The sequence below is a fragment of the Gracilinanus agilis genome, chromosome 1, assembly GCF_016433145.1.
Source record: "Gracilinanus agilis isolate LMUSP501 chromosome 1, AgileGrace, whole genome shotgun sequence".
Lineage (NCBI taxonomy): Eukaryota > Metazoa > Chordata > Mammalia > Didelphimorphia > Didelphidae > Gracilinanus > Gracilinanus agilis.
In genome coordinates this window covers 35,875,392-35,891,521 of record NC_058130.1, presented here as the reverse complement: position 1 = coordinate 35,891,521, position 16,130 = coordinate 35,875,392, and positions in this window count along the sequence as shown.

Genomic DNA, 16,130 nt, shown 5'->3' with positions numbered 1-16,130 from the left:
ACTTCACCTAGTTGCCTGATGAACCTTTCTATATATTTCAGGAGAGATTGAGGGAATAAAGGTATATAGCAGGGTTCATAATTAACCATTTGTTGCTCTAGCATGTTGATGTCTGAGAGTGAATGCAACTAAGAATTGGTTGAATTGGTGTTTATTGTGTGCCAAAAGATAATTAAGAGGTAGTGTATTACAAAATACAACACTTTTCCTGTTTTTATATTCAGCACATCTAAATAAGAAAAATGCCAACCATTTCTAGTTTTGTTATATTTTATAGAGTAGAGTTTAACCTTCTTGAGGATAACATTTTGTCATTTTGTCATTATATCCCCAGCTCCTAACACAGTGTCTTGAAGCATGGTACCCAATTAAGTGTTTCTTGAATCTGAAATATAAGATGAGAGAATTTTATCCCTCTGGAACTTTTCCTGTCACCTTATTCTTTTGGGTGATATATTCAGTGCCAACTCAATAATCAAGGAGTAGTATTACTTGTAATAAAAACAATAACAAAATAAGAGTAATATTTTATTGTCTATTTTTTGAGCATTTTTTTGGTGATGCAGAGGATAAAGTGGCAGTCTTAGATTCAGGAATATCTGTGTGCAAATCTTGTCTCAGAATCTTCATAGCGATGTGACATAGATAAGTTGCTGATCTCCAGTGGTGAATGAAGCTTTCAGAGAGTTTTTTATATGGATGAAATCACATATTCAGACCTGGTTGGGTTGGGTGACCCCCTCTTCATAGTATTAAGGCCAATTGACAAGTAAGTCAACAGTGTTCTTGGTGTTCTACAATACAGGAATCCATCCCTCTTATCTTTCCTTTTTTCTTTTCTTCCTTCAAGGTCTCAGGGTCCCAGGCCCAGTGCTCCTCCAGGTCCAAGTAAGGAACAAGGTATTGTCTATTTTTTTTAACAAATACTCTTTGGTTCTTTCTTCAAAATAGAAAATTCCTTCAACAAATAATTGACTGTAGAAAGCTGCATCCTGGCATTAAATAGTTGGAAAAGTTTTAGACTTAAGTTTTAGAGCACCATTTTCATCCTGGGGAAATCAATATCACTCAATCATGCCTCTGAAGATAAAGCTTAATGTTTGTACAAACCTATGATATGATAATTGTCAGAAACATAGTTTCTAAACATTATAGTAATGTTACTATTTGGATAAAATAATCTAAACAGACAATATTGAAGGCTTAATATAAATTATCTTTGAGCAAATCTGATCTTCTTATTCAGATTATGGTATTCTCATGATCCTATCATATTTGTAAGTATCACTAGATGAAATTCTTTCAGCCTATGAACAGGACAGAACCTTCAAGGATGTATGCTAGAAAGAATATACATATATTCTTTGGAGATATATATATATATATATATATATAGTTGAATGATAATGATAATGAATTATAGTTTTCCACTTTTTATTTTTGTTTTGCCATTCATGTTGCTTAAAACCTTTGTTTTTTACAAAGGGATTCTCTTTTAAGAAAATGTTTTTACTTGTAATATTATAATTCTGTTAATACTTCATATTATAAATCTTCTTTAGTTATTGTCATTAAGATTTTTTAAGTTTAGCAAAAGGAATCTAAAATATACAAATTAACTTCATAAAATAAAAAAATTAATGATCTGAATAGAATTTTTAGAAATATGGTTGATTGGGAAAATATTTCCATAGAATGCCATGGACAAAAGTCCACTATTAAAAATATATGAAGAATTGACATCAGTTTGTTACATAATTGAATCATGCCTTGATTGATAAGTAGTCAATGAATTTGAACAAATCATTTCAAAAGAAGGCAAGTTATGTTCACAAGCATTTTTTTGGCTCCTACTGTGGGCCAGCAACTATACTTAATGCTGAGTAAGATCATTTGCAAATCATAATTTCCCACATCAAAGCAAGCTATAAATCACTATTAATAAGAGAAGAAAATGAAAATATTTCTGAGATTTGACTCTGTGATTGGGTTCCTTTTTGCAGGATTCTTCCATCTCTTTCCACTCTCTCCAACTTGAGTTCAGCTAATTTTTTTCCCACAAAACATGACATTGATGTCCCTGGGATTTGATTGACCCAGGAGGCTAAGATTGAAGCTGCCCTTCCCTTGATGTAGCTTCTCAATAGTCTCTGGCTTTATTGATGTGGCTTCCTGGTCACCTAAGGGCATGATTCATGTGCAGTTGGGGCCCTTCAGACTTGGCAGATATCCCAAGACCACAATGAGTCACTAAGCCATAGACTCTTGACAAGACAAGTTTCTATATGGAAATGAGGTGTGTGTGGCAGCAGGGATGGGGTGGGGGAATGGTTGTGGGGGAGAATAGACATCTCCTCACAGACTATACTAGAGTGTATCTTTGTTGAAAATCTTTTCTATGCTATAGCCAAGTGAATTTTATTTTATTAACTGCTATTATTTCTGTAATTAATTGTCGAATGGTCAATGAGTGCCATAGCTTCATCTGTAACATCTTAATGCTATCAAAGTTAGCAAAAATGAGAAAAGATGTACAAGCAATGTTGGAAGAAGTGTGGAGAGGCTGGCACACTGCAGCCCACTTGATGAAGCTGTGAAGTAGTCAAAGATGTGTGTATATCAACGGTCAAAGACAAAGATGCAACAAATGCAAAGGTAGGTGAGAAAGCTGATGGAACAATGGATGGAACTTTGGGTCTGGGGTCAGGAAGACCCGAGTTCATAATCTAAAATCAGAAATATATTATCTGTTAGTCTGGACAAGCAACTTAAGTTGTGTTTGCCTCAGTTCCTTCAATTGTAAAATGGGGCTGATAATAGCATCTAGCTACCAGGGTTGTTGTGAGAATCAAATGAAATGACATTTTTTAAAAATGCTGGTGCACCTTGTATTTACTTTAAAAAGCTGATTCTCCTTTTCATAGATCAAATGATTTGTAATGGAACACTGTGGTGGGAAAAAACTGGAAATATCCATTTCCTGGAAAATGTCTGACCAACCCAATGATACATGAATAAACTAGAAGATTATTGTGTAGTCGGAAAGGAGATTCAGTGGCAACATATAGTGGATAACTGGGTTGAATTATTCCCTCTAGCACAATCTGGTTGTTTAAGTTCAGGTAAATCAGTTTATAGCAGTGATTTAAGGAATTTTACAAATTTATAAGATACAAGATAGGTGAAAGACTACATTGGTGGAGTTTTCTGATTGGATGTGCTCTATTCTAATGAAATCAATAGAAAATAAATCAGTATTAAGGAGTTGTGACATTTTGGTAGAGGAGAGAAGGAGTTCACATCCATGAAATGATGAGTTTAGGTACTACCAAACCCTAATAAAGGTAGAAAAAAATTTAAAAAATACATAGAAATAGAATACAAAATAAACATGATGAATTCAGAGAACTATGAGAACAGAACAAGCACAGAAGAAAGAACAATAGGCACACTAAGTACAATGATGTATGTGAAAGGACAGGGACTAGGCTTGTGATTTCTTTGTTACCAGCAGTTCTTGGGTGAAGAAACTCCCATTTTCAATGCAGTTCAGAACCAACCCTGAATCTTCCAGATTTAGAGTAGAATAGGCAAGAGCTGTCAAACTTAAACAAAAACAGGGGTCACTTAATTGCACACATGGTTTCCTGTGGATAACTTTTTAATTCAGCCTTGTTTTTTTAAACTCATTTTCTAAGACAGAAGTGTGAGGGCTAGGCAAACAGGGTTAAGTGACTTGCCTAGGGTCACACAGTTAATTCCTGAGGTCAGCTTTTAATTTAGGAAGAGTCTTCCTGATTAGGCTAGACAGTCCACCCACTGTGCCACCAGCTGCCATATATTAGGCAAAAATAAATGCTTATTTCTTTCCTACCATCTACCTGTCAGCATTTAAAAAATGTATAACGCTTACCTTCTGTCTTAGAATTAATATTAGTATGGATTCCAAGGTAGAAGAGTGGTAAAGGCTAGGCAATTGGGATTAAATGACTTGCCCAGGGTCACACAGCTAGAAAGTGTCTGAAGCCACATTTGAACTCAAATCCTTCTGACTCTAATCCAGCACTCTATCTACTATGCCTTAACTGAGTTTTAAAAAAATAATATTATCTATGTTTTATTGCATTTCCATTTATTTATTTATTTTTAAGTTTATTTTACTTTTTCTCATAATTAATTTTTATTTTTTACAGATTATATGTTAATACAATTTTTAAAGTCTTCATTTTCTTATATTTTGGAATCCATGTTCTCTCTCACCTCTACACCTCTTCCTTCCCCAAGAAGGCAGATAAAATGATATAGGTTGTATATTTATTATCATACAACACATATTTCCAAGTTTGTCACATTTACATTTTAAAAAACGTATTTCCCAATTATATTTTCATCTGGTATGAGCTTGGAGGTGTCATTGGCCACATGCAGGCACACACAGGCTGTGTGGGTCATGTGTTAACACTCTTCGCCTAGAGTGTTGTGAATTTAAATGACCTCCCAAGAGCCACACAGTCAGTCTATATGTCAGAGGCAGGACCTGAACCCATGTTCTGATTTTGAGGCCAGCTTCCCATCTATTACATCTCACTCCCTCTTCACTTAAACATTCAAATCACAAAAATGCAAATGAAAAAGATTATTAAAACCATGTTGGCTAGCAAGGTTAAAAGCCAAGGATGGTCCCTGAGAAGAATTAATGAAATCTTGGGCAGGTAGATGCCCATTGGTGGATGGAGAACCAGGTCTAGAAAAGGGAAGTTATGGGTTCAAATCTGACCTAAGAAACTTCCTAGCTGTGGATGCTGGGAAAGTCACTTAACCTCCATTGCCTAGCATTTAACTGCTCTTCTTTCTTGGAATTGTTACACACTATTGATTCTGAGATGGAAGGTAGGGTTTAAAAAAGAAGAATTAAATAAAAAACAAATTAGAAAAAATTAGAAAAAATAAATTTTATTGTCATCTGAGAGACATTGGCAATGAGCAAATAAATACATAAAAATAATAAAAAAGAAGAATTAATAAAGTATATAGCAGAGAGGAGGCAACTACAAAAGTAGGATGTTACACATTTGTAATGGATGCTTTAATTTAATTATTTTTTCTTTCTCACAAAGTATAGTTTCAATATGAAATGGAAGCAGAATGAAAATGATTGTGGTTTTAAAAACAAACAGCATCAATAAAGCCCATTAAAAAGCAGATTTAAGAAGCAGAGATGGCATAGGATGAAGGGCTTTAAAATTTCTTTTTTAATTTCTTAGGAATTTCAGCTAGATTTGGTATGTTCATGATATCTTAAGAGTGATCCAACTGACAATAAAAACATTCCATGGTGTATCATTATTTCTCATTGTTCTGGTCTTTCTGTAGTTTGCAATGAATAGGATCATTAGAGAATAAAGGTACTTTTGAGGTCATTTAATCCAAACTGTCTCCATTCCATTTTGCAAATAAGGAAACTGAGGTTTAGAGGACTTAAATGACTTATCCAGGATCACATAGCTAGTAAATGTTGAGGCAGGATTTGAATCCTGCTCTTTGATTCCAAGTCCTGAAACCCATTGCTGTCATAATGGAGTTGTAGTAGCAATGGAGTGGCAAGAAGGCTACAAAGCAGTACATTTTTTGATATATTTTAAAGTTATCTTTACATTGAAGGAATGTTTAATAAAAAAAGCAAGTTTCCAAATAACAAATCACATTAAGTTCCATGAGAGTTTTAGTAACATTTCTTCTTTGTCGTATTTTCCCCCTAGTGATGAAAGCCAAAGCAGTGGGATATTGAACATTTTGAAAGTTTTATAAATAAATAGATATCATATCATAGTTAGAAATACCTGAAACTCTTTTGTAGTTTGGAACATAAACCTTTGATTCCCCCAATTCTTCAAAAAGAAGAAAATGGAATGTCATTTCAGTAAAGCCTAGCATGGGAATGGCGAAGAAACTGTATGGGGGATAGACAGACTACTCAAGGACCAATTATTGGTCATAGAAAATTCAGTAGTGGAATTGATTGGCAATGGATGGTTAGAGCCTGCCAACCCACTCATCACTCTCTTGTATCCCTTTATGCATGGAAAGATGAACGAACAAGTTGAAGCGAGAGGAAGTGGAGAGATAGCCCTCCATTATGGGCTAGTGGAAGAAGCATGGATGGGTAAGTCAAGATGACTTGAATGTCAATCACAGCTTTGCCATTGACTCACCGCCTGACGTTGGGCTGGTCCCTCACCAAGGTACTAATGTTGATTTCCTCATCCATCCATTAAAATGAATTACTAATTGCTTACTATGTTCCTGGCACTAAGTTAAGCACCAGGATCACAAAGAAAGATGATAAAGCTGCCTTCAAAGAGCTCACATTCCAATGGAGGAGATAACGTGCAAAAAAAATTTATACATAAAATACATACAAGTATAAATGAAAATAATTGCAGAGAAAAGATTCTGTCAATGAGGGAGGAAGAGGAAAGAGAATCAGAAAGGCCATCTGTGGCAGGTAGAATTTGAACTGAACTCTGAAAGGAAGTCTACAAAATAAAGGCCAGTGTCTTCCAAGGGCTGATATTCAATGGCACTATTGAAAGGGGATAGCTGCTAGGAGGCTCCGTGGATAGAGCACTGAACCTGGAGTCAGGTAAATTTTTGTTCCAATCTGGTCTTAGACATTTACTAACTGTGTGACCCTGGGCAAGTCACTTAATTTCTGATTACCTGACAAAAGTTTCCATTGGATCTACTGGAGAAGGAAATTGGTAACAACCAAGAAAACTCCTTGGCTAGCTATGATCCATGGCATCACAAAGAGTCAGACATGACTGAACAATAACAAAACTGCAAAGGGGTATTTGGAAGCTGGCTTAAAAAGGGCAATACTTTCCATGTGGCATGAAAAATAGAGTTAGCAATAAAAACACATCATAATTAGAAATACGGTCTACAAAAAGAGTGGGGAGGGGGAGGAAGAAAGAAGAAAAGTGACTATAAGTTACAGAAGTCCCTGGACAGCAGACCATAGACCCATCAATATTTTATGCATGTTTTATTTGCCTATTTATTCTGCAGTTCAATAAAAATTACCCGTTGCTATGGTAACGTGAAAAATCAGAGATACCTGCCCTATGCTGAGGTATGGTGTTCCACCTTCTTAATGAAACACACACATCATGGGGGCTCAGGCTCTGTGCTTGGTCATAACTTTGGGGAAACAATTCATAATGAAAGGGTTAGGGAAATGACTTTGGGCCATGGTGTTCATACATGATTTAGCAAACAGAGTGGAAATATGACCTAGAAAAGAAAGCATAAATCCAGAATAACCTAAGAAAAATTCCTTTTCTATGAGTACGTGGCAGAGCAGTGGACAGAACTCTGGACTTGGGGGTCCATAAGAGCTGGGTTCCAATCCCCTCCGTGATGCATCCTCACCATTGGATCTGGAAATAGTGCCTTCAGTTCCTCGAGAGTCAGTTTCTTCATCTGTAAAACAGGGATGGTAATATCTGGAGTTCTACCTCACAGAGATGTTTCGAGATTCAAAAAAGAGAAGGAATAGAAAGTGTTTTGCAACCTTTCAAGAACCATCTGTGTGTGATGGTGAGGAGGAGCCTGAAGGTGATGAAGTCCATTGAGGCTAAAGCCCACCTGTTGGCAAGGAGAAAAAGAAACTGGTTATTTATTTTCTCTCTTAGGGAGGACAGGAAGTACAATTGAATAGAATCTGAAAGCAAGCATCCTCACCTGACTTGATCAGACACGTCCCAGCCTTCATCTGCTTTATGAGTCCATTTCAAGGGAACGTGAAATTCCAGTCCAAGATTTCCTGGTGGCTGCTCCTGGTGAAACACATTACCTAGGGATGTCTGTGCGAGTGTCAGAGAGGTGGAGAAATCCTTCAAATCTGTTAAATGTGGAATAAAGAGGAGAATAACTTGAATTAAATTCCTGTGCCCACTTGAAATAGGCTCTGACTGTGCCTCTGTAGCTAGCCCTGATTTTTGCATGAAAATATTCCTTTTGTCCCTATCTGGTGTTAGCCTTCAAAAAGGAAGAGGGTTTAAAAAGCAGGAAATAATGTGAGATTTTAAGCAAACAGTTCAATATTCTTTTCGAATACTCTCTGTATTCAAAAGCGCTTTGATTTATATCTTTAGGCCTCTTTGAAAATGTACCTCTTTTAAAAGGCCATCCCTGATTTTGGTCTTTTGTTCCTTTATGAGCTTTGTCCCTGATTTCCAATATAGAGACTGGAGAGACATGTTGTGAAAGGAGAGAAAATAAAAAAAAATTTTAAAAAAACTTACAAACTGTGTTAAAAATGCTTTTCGAAAATTAAGTTTAATATAAAGTTCCGTACGGACCTCCTCGCCATTGACAGTATTGTCCACGTTAAATAACTCTTCTGTTCAAAATACCCTTTGTTTTCACGCAATGTAATTAAAAGGGAACCCAGAAGGGGCAGCAGTAAAGCAAGGTGCACAAAGCAGAAACATATTATAATTAATATTTAACATCAGTTTTGATTGCTTTTTAGAGTAAGCATTCGAAATATCAATTAGAATATATATTCAAAGTTTTCTGCTTTTCCCATTACACAGTGGAAGGGGCTATTTTTAATTCTGGATACTCCATACCAAATAATACATAGTCCCTAATTAAATAAAAGGCTGCAATTCAATGGAGAGTTTCTGCTGATGTCATAAATAATGGGAGCGCAGCTCGGCACGATGGATGAGTGGCAGCTGAACCCTGAGAATGAATTACAACTTGAGCATGCAATCAGGGACGAGGTATTGTTATTTGTAATAGATGTAAAATGATTATTATTATTTTTAAATACAGACAAAGAGGAGGAAATTTGAATTCAAAAATCTGGTGACTAGGAGGCAAAAGATTAGAAAGTATGTGATTACAAGTGAATACAGGGTATCGGGAATGAAATGTACGAATTTACCCAAGAATAATCGAGTTCTATATTCTCTATAGATAAATCACTAGGTATATCTTTGTAGAGATAGATGCGGGCAGAAGTCGATTAGCAAGAATAAGACTTTGGGTTGGGAGGGTTTTATTTTAAAATGTACCAAGCGGGGCTAGATCCTCCGGTGAATAGCAGGGCAAAGCAGCCCATATTTAATGTCCTTAAGATGCTGCATAGAATTCTGCCCTTTGCAGGGAAACAACTAGAACTAGCCATCAACTCACAAGGTACATCAAAGGCTCTCTTCTCACACAACCTCATTTAGAGTGGTACAGTTTTATCCTGATGTGTGGGGAATTAAGTATGTAAATCCCATATTGCTAATTATTTTTCACTGTTGAGTATCAACAGTGTACTTGACTCAGCATCAGAAATGGAAAAGAACCGGGTTCTTGCCCAAAGGGCTTATAGGCTAAGATAGATAGACCAAATAAATCAGCCACAATGCCCCTGGCAGAGAAGGTAGGAGAATCAGAGTTGTGAGGTTTGCTGAGCTTTTTTTTTTTTTTTTTTTTTTTTATCATCTCAGTCTCCATGCCTCTTACAGAAAAATGAGTTTGGATGGTGAGGAAGGGGGTAGTGTTTGATGTTCAGTAATAATATAGAGCCTATTCTATTAAGAAATACCTAAAAAAAGGTACTAAAAAGGATTAAGGGATATAGATACCTGGAGATTAGAGCAAGAAACAGGGTGGGGAACCCTGAAAAAATTGTAATGGAAATGATTGGTGAAGGGATTGACAATAGAAATATGAAATCAAGTTTTGAAATAATTTGAGAGGCAAAAAGTTAAATGTATAGGATGCTATTGAAAGTGTCTTCCCATTGGAACCATGGTATCACCAATTTGGAAAGTCCTTGCTACAATGCAGATCACAATCCATCTGTGACTCCAATCCTAGTCTTTCCATAAGTTCAGCAGAATGAGATCCAACCAATGTGTTTGTTATAGCCTTTCCTAGCTTCTTCACATTTGTAGATTCATTAATAAATGGCATTTACAAAAAAAAGCAATATTCAGTTACCTGAAAATGCAGTTGTGGTCATCATCATCATCATCAATAATAATAAAAAAATAATAGATATATTGTTTTAAAGGTTACAAAGTGTTTTACAAATATTACTTCATTTGAGAGTCACAACAATCCTATGAGGTAAAAAGTACAAGTATTATTCTTCCTATTTTGTAGGTGAAGTAATTAAAGCTCACAGAGTTTAGAGCAGGGATTCCCAAAGTGGGTACTACCACCCCCTAGTGGGTGCTGCAGTGATCCTGGGAAGTGGTGATGGCCACAGGTGCATTTATCTTTCCTATTAATTGCTATTAAGATTTAAAAAATTAATTTCCAGGAGGTTAAGTAATATTTTTTCTGGAAAAGGGGTGGCAGGCTAAAAATGTTTGGGAGCCACTGGTTTAGAGTTTAATCTCAAATCTTCCTCCTTCCATATCTAGCATTCTAGTGTTTATATTACTTTGCTTCTATTAATATAGTAACTATACACTTCTATATAACTTGTGAATCTGGCAATCCTGTAGAGCCAAACACTGCTGAGAACAGTGAAGGAAATATAAAAGCACCTGAACTACCAAAATGGATATCCTCAAATTCAGTGTAATACTACCTTGGAGACTACTTCCACTTGTACTGTCAGACTGGCCCCAAGGAGGGTGATTGAATGCTCTTGCCCTCTGAGTTCTAAGGGTAAGCCTGAGAGACAGAGGATTATTCCATGACTTTTGTTCACAAGCCCCCATCTAGTGTGTTACCCATTGCTTATCAATTAACCAGGCAAAGCTATTTCACTTTTAGAAGGTAATATTTACTAGAAGGTGGCATAATAAGTGCAGTTTAAATAAAACCAATCTCCCCTAAGAATCTGGGACAGAATATCCATTTCTAAACAAATTTTTTTGAAACAATGGTTTCAAAAAAACAAAGAATAAACTTACTGTTTCTAATTATTGGAAATTCCTCTCTTCATTCATGGAGTCCTCATTAAATTCCCCTTAAGATTAATCCTTTGTTGGATTCTGAGGGGTTTTAGGCTTTGTAGAGTCCATTGTTGCAATATCTCCACCTGAAAAAGGTAATAATGCCTGATAATGGTCCAGGATGTGATGAACTGCATGCTAAAGGTGGTGGTAGGGAAGGAGTAAAGTGAGGTACTTCCAGTGGCCTTTTCTCTCCCTTGTTTACACCTGGTATAGAACCAAGTGAACTGAATCTTCATAGTAGAGCTAAAACTTGAATGCTTTCTTCCTCAAATCATTTCTCCTATATGCATATGCCCAAATGTGTGTCTCTGTTCAACTAATCTCATTTATTGCACAACATCATTAGATTTCAATGAATGGCTAAAAGCAGTTTATTCAAATTGATTATAGGTTTATCTTTTATAATGAATGAAACTCTCTGGAGGGTGTATTTCTTAAATTTTAAAAATTAGTTTATTAAATGACCACTCAAGAAAACCTAACAAGCCAGTGGACTCCCTCTAAAGTCAAAATAGAGGCTACAGTACTAGAGTGGGGCAAAATGTGGGGCCCAAGAGAGAGAGAGGTTAGAAAGGAGAGTAGCTGGGCATGAAAGTTGGGGGGAGGGAGAGAGAGACAGAGACAGAGAGAGAGATAGACAGAGACAGACAGAGACACAGAGAGATAGAGATGGAGAGAGAGACAGAGAGAGACAGAGAGACAGAGAGAGCAAGGAAGAGATTGAGAAAGAAACTTTCTGGACACACCAATAAATACCACTCATATTGTCATCACCACTCAGTATCTCCCCAGGACATCTATAATTGGAAAACAGTCACAGAGGAAGTGGATGGATTCAGAGACCGCAACTCCTTCATTACTTTGTCACATGAAGAAGAGTGTCCTAAGGATGCCAATAGACTCAGAAACCGCCAACACATTCTGCCACCATGGCCAGGCTACTGCAATCCAAAATGGCAGCTACCTAGCACATGGAAGCTACACCTTGCCAACTTTATCACCTAAAAAAGGACTTCATCATCTTGAAGACTGGGAATAAGTTATTTTAACCTGGAACATGACCTTCTAAACCCAAGGTTTAAAAAAGTTTTGTATGAAAATTATTGCAGTTCAATATTAATTTCCCACAATTTAGTTAATTAAAAGACACAGTTGTGGTACCTAGGAAATGGCCACACAGCATTCACATCTTTGACTGATTGTTTCTATAACTCGATAAAAAATCAATCTCACCTGATAAAGTTATCAAGGTATAGAACATTTGTTTATAGTTGCACTGATTGGAGTAGATGCATAGGCCACCTCTTGCATTTATACTATACTTATACTATATTTATAATAATCTTTAATGAGAAGACAACCCCACTTGTTTATGCAGACTCTTTTTTTTGCATTATTATTTTAATTTTTCCAATATTCTCTCCTGTCATACTTCCCTCCCCTAATTTAAAACACTATATGTGGATACATCATCTCTTTAGTTATCTTGTGCATTTTGTAGATATTTTGATTGCAATTCTCCTTTCTATTATTGCCCCAATTATTTTATTATTGATACCTAAAAGTACTATTAATTTTTATATTTAATTTATTCCCTGAAATTTTACTAATATTACTGTCTCAATTAATTTATTAGTATCTCCTTAGGATTTTCTAAGTAAACCATAATGACATCAGTGAAAAGGGATGTTTTTTTCCTCCTCTTTGCTTATATGCATGCCTTTTATTTCGTTCTCTCTTCTTGTTTTTGTTAATATTATTTCTATTTCTTTGTCAAACAATAAACAGGAAAATGAGCATTTTCCTTTATTCTTATATTTTTGGAAAGCTACCAGTGTTTTTCCACTTCACATATTGCTAGCTTTTGATTTAAAAATATTTAATCACATACAAAAAATTACCATCTTATGCCTACTAATAATTTCTAGGGGATTTAAGCATAAATGAATCAAAGACTTTGTCAAAGGCTTTTTTTCTGTACAAAAGGTTCAATTTTTTTTTTCTGGACAAAGGTCCAATTTATAACAAAAATAATTATGCTGGTTGTTTTCAAAATGTTGAACTGTCACTACATTCTTTCTACAAATCTAAGTTGATTATAGGGATTGATTTCTAAAATTTATTTTAGCCTCTTTCCATGAATTTTATTTAAAATTTTGATATTTATTAATGATATTAGTCTTCAGTTCTCTTGGCTTTATTCCTTCTTTGTTTAGGTATCAGGACTATTTTTAATAGTTGGAATGTATAAAGCATTTTAATGTTTGAAAAGTACTTTAAAATTTTAATATTATCTTCACCTTTCAGAAAACCATGGAGGTAGATCTATTATTGTCTCTATTTTAAATATGAAGAAACTGGGGTAGAAAAAGTAACTTGACCAGGGTCATAAAATTCATTAGGCCCCAGGGCTATATTTGAACTCAGATCTTCCTGACCCTGGGTCCAAAAAAGACAGTGGAAGCAACTTTTTTCTAAATTTTTTTCCGTGTTCTTTTTTTTTTTAACATTTATTAATATTTACCATTTAGAAAATTTTCTAAATTTTTAGACTTTATATAGTATGAGCATTAACTTAAAATTTAAAAGTCTGACAGAATTTTATAGTCAATATTATCAGGACAAAAGCTTATTTTACTTGGTTATTCGAATATAGAAATTTCCATTTCTTTGTTTGAAGTTGAATTATTTAAGATCATTATTTAGTACAATATTAATTTGTATATAACACATTTATCTAAGTAATCCTCTACTCTGAATTCTCAGTTTCATTGGCCTATAACCATGTGTGGTATATTCTAATAATTAAAATAAAAATTATGGGTTTATTATTATTTCATTGTGTTCATTTTTAATTTTGTTTGATTTTCTGCCTTTTCCTTTCTAACCAGGTTAGCAAAAAAGTATGTCAAATGTTTTAGCCTTTTCAAAGAAATATCTTTTAGTTCTTTTAAAATATCTTTAAAATGATTAATTTTTTTTTTGTTTTTTCCTCAATTTAAAAATATTTCCCATATTTTGTTGATTTGGAATGTATTTCTTGACTTCATGTTTTATAAAATAAAATTCTATTAATCTCTCTTTTTACTTTGTTAATTCATGATTTAGTTAAATATATTTATTTAGTTAAATAAATTTAGTTAAATAGAACTATTTTAGTTGCGTCCTGGAAATTTTGTTATGTTATCTCATCACTATTATTATTTTCCACATAGTTATTAATTGTTTCTAGTATATGTTCTTCGACTTCTTATTTGGGAGTTTATCATGATGTTGCTATTCTTTGAATTTCATTAATATTTTATTGCATTATAATCTCTAATGTTATATATATGTATGTATGTATACAATCATGTGCATACAATATCTATGTATAGTCTAGTTTTTATATTTATTTATAAATTCTCTGTTTATTTTAGCTTTCAAATTTCTAATAATTTATTCAGTTTTATTTCTTATAGTTTTCTTTATGTTAGTTTTGTCAAGCACTGAAAAATGAAGATTAAAGTTTTAAATTATTATCATTTTCCTATCTTTTTTTTTGTTGTTTTTTTTAAACCCTTGTACTTCGGTGTATTGTCTCATAGGTGGAAGATTGGTAAGGGTGGGCAATGGGGGTCAAGTGACTTGCCCAGGGTCACACAGCTGGGATGTGTCTGAGGCCAGATTTGAACCTAGGACCTCCTGTCTCTAGGCCTGACTCTCACTCCACTGAGCTACCCAGCTGCCCCCTTTCTCCTATCTTTTTGTTAACTGGTTAATGCTTATTTTAAGATATTAGATGCTCAGCAAATTTATACTTCCATGCTAAACACAGCTATTTGTTCATTTCCTATAATTAGTTAATGTATAATATAGTTTCTTTGTCCATAACTATAGATATTATGCATGTTCATTTTTATATGGTCTGGTATCATGCATCCAAATCTTGCTTAATACAAATTTTCTAAATAGTAAGCTTGGCTTCATCCTCTAATTTTGATTCTGTTTATCTCTTTACAGATGTGTTTTTATAAGCAACAATTTGTGGAGTTTTTTTAAAAAATCCATTCTGTCATTCATTTTATTTTACTAGCTAGCAAAATTACATTTAATTGTGAGAACTAAAATTGTGTTTTCCTGTTTTCATTTCCAGCATAGTTTTACATTATGAAATATTTTTATTTAGGTCCTCTTTAATCAACACTTTGTCCATGAGATTAGTTTTGCTTAAACGTCTTTGATGTAATGCTATTGTATATGTTCTTTTTTCTTCTACACTCATACTCCCATTTGTAAATACTTTATTTGGGTTTTTAATTTTAACTCTGTTTATTTTTCCCTACATTTTTCTTACTTTTATGTATCTTGGTATCTATTTTCTTTTCTTTTTGCCCTTCTTTTCTATACCTCCATTAAATAGTCCAAAATTTCCTATTTTGTTCTTTTCCCCTTCACCTTCCTTTGTCAGTAGTTTTTCTGCACCTTTTCCCTAAGAAAGACATTGCTACTATTTGATTCTCTTCCTATCTCTTTTGAAATTTTATTTTTTATGTTCTTGTCTAGATCCTCATTGATTTCTTCTTTAATGTATATGTATTCCTTATGGAGTTAAAGAGTCAGAAATGCCAGACTTGAGTTCCCTCTTCTAAGCAATTTCTATTATAGTTTTCATAGTTTCATCCCTTACTTTTCTCTGTTGTCTCACTTTTGGATATATACATTCATGGAATGAGTAATGTAGATTGAAGAAATATTTCATCATGTAAATTATCCCCTATCCCAACTCTATACCCTTGCAATACAATTCTATATTCTCTCCCTTCCCATAATCATTCTCCATTTGGAGTTGTGCCTTTTTATTTCCATGATAATACTGTTCCCATCACCTTTTTGAATCTACCTCTGTCATCATTTTAGGTACTAGTTTTGCTTAAGAGCTGGTATATTCCTTCTCCTACATGGGATTTTAGCCATTGAGGTACAATACTGTCTTAGAGATGTGGTCTCCCAATACACCAATTCCTACCTCAGAGTTGTTTTGATTTGCATTTCTCTAATTATTAGAGATTTAGAACACTTTCTCATGTGCTTATTGATACTTTTGATTTCTTTACCTGAAAATTGCCTATTCATGTCTCTTGCCCATTTATCAATTGGGGAATGGCT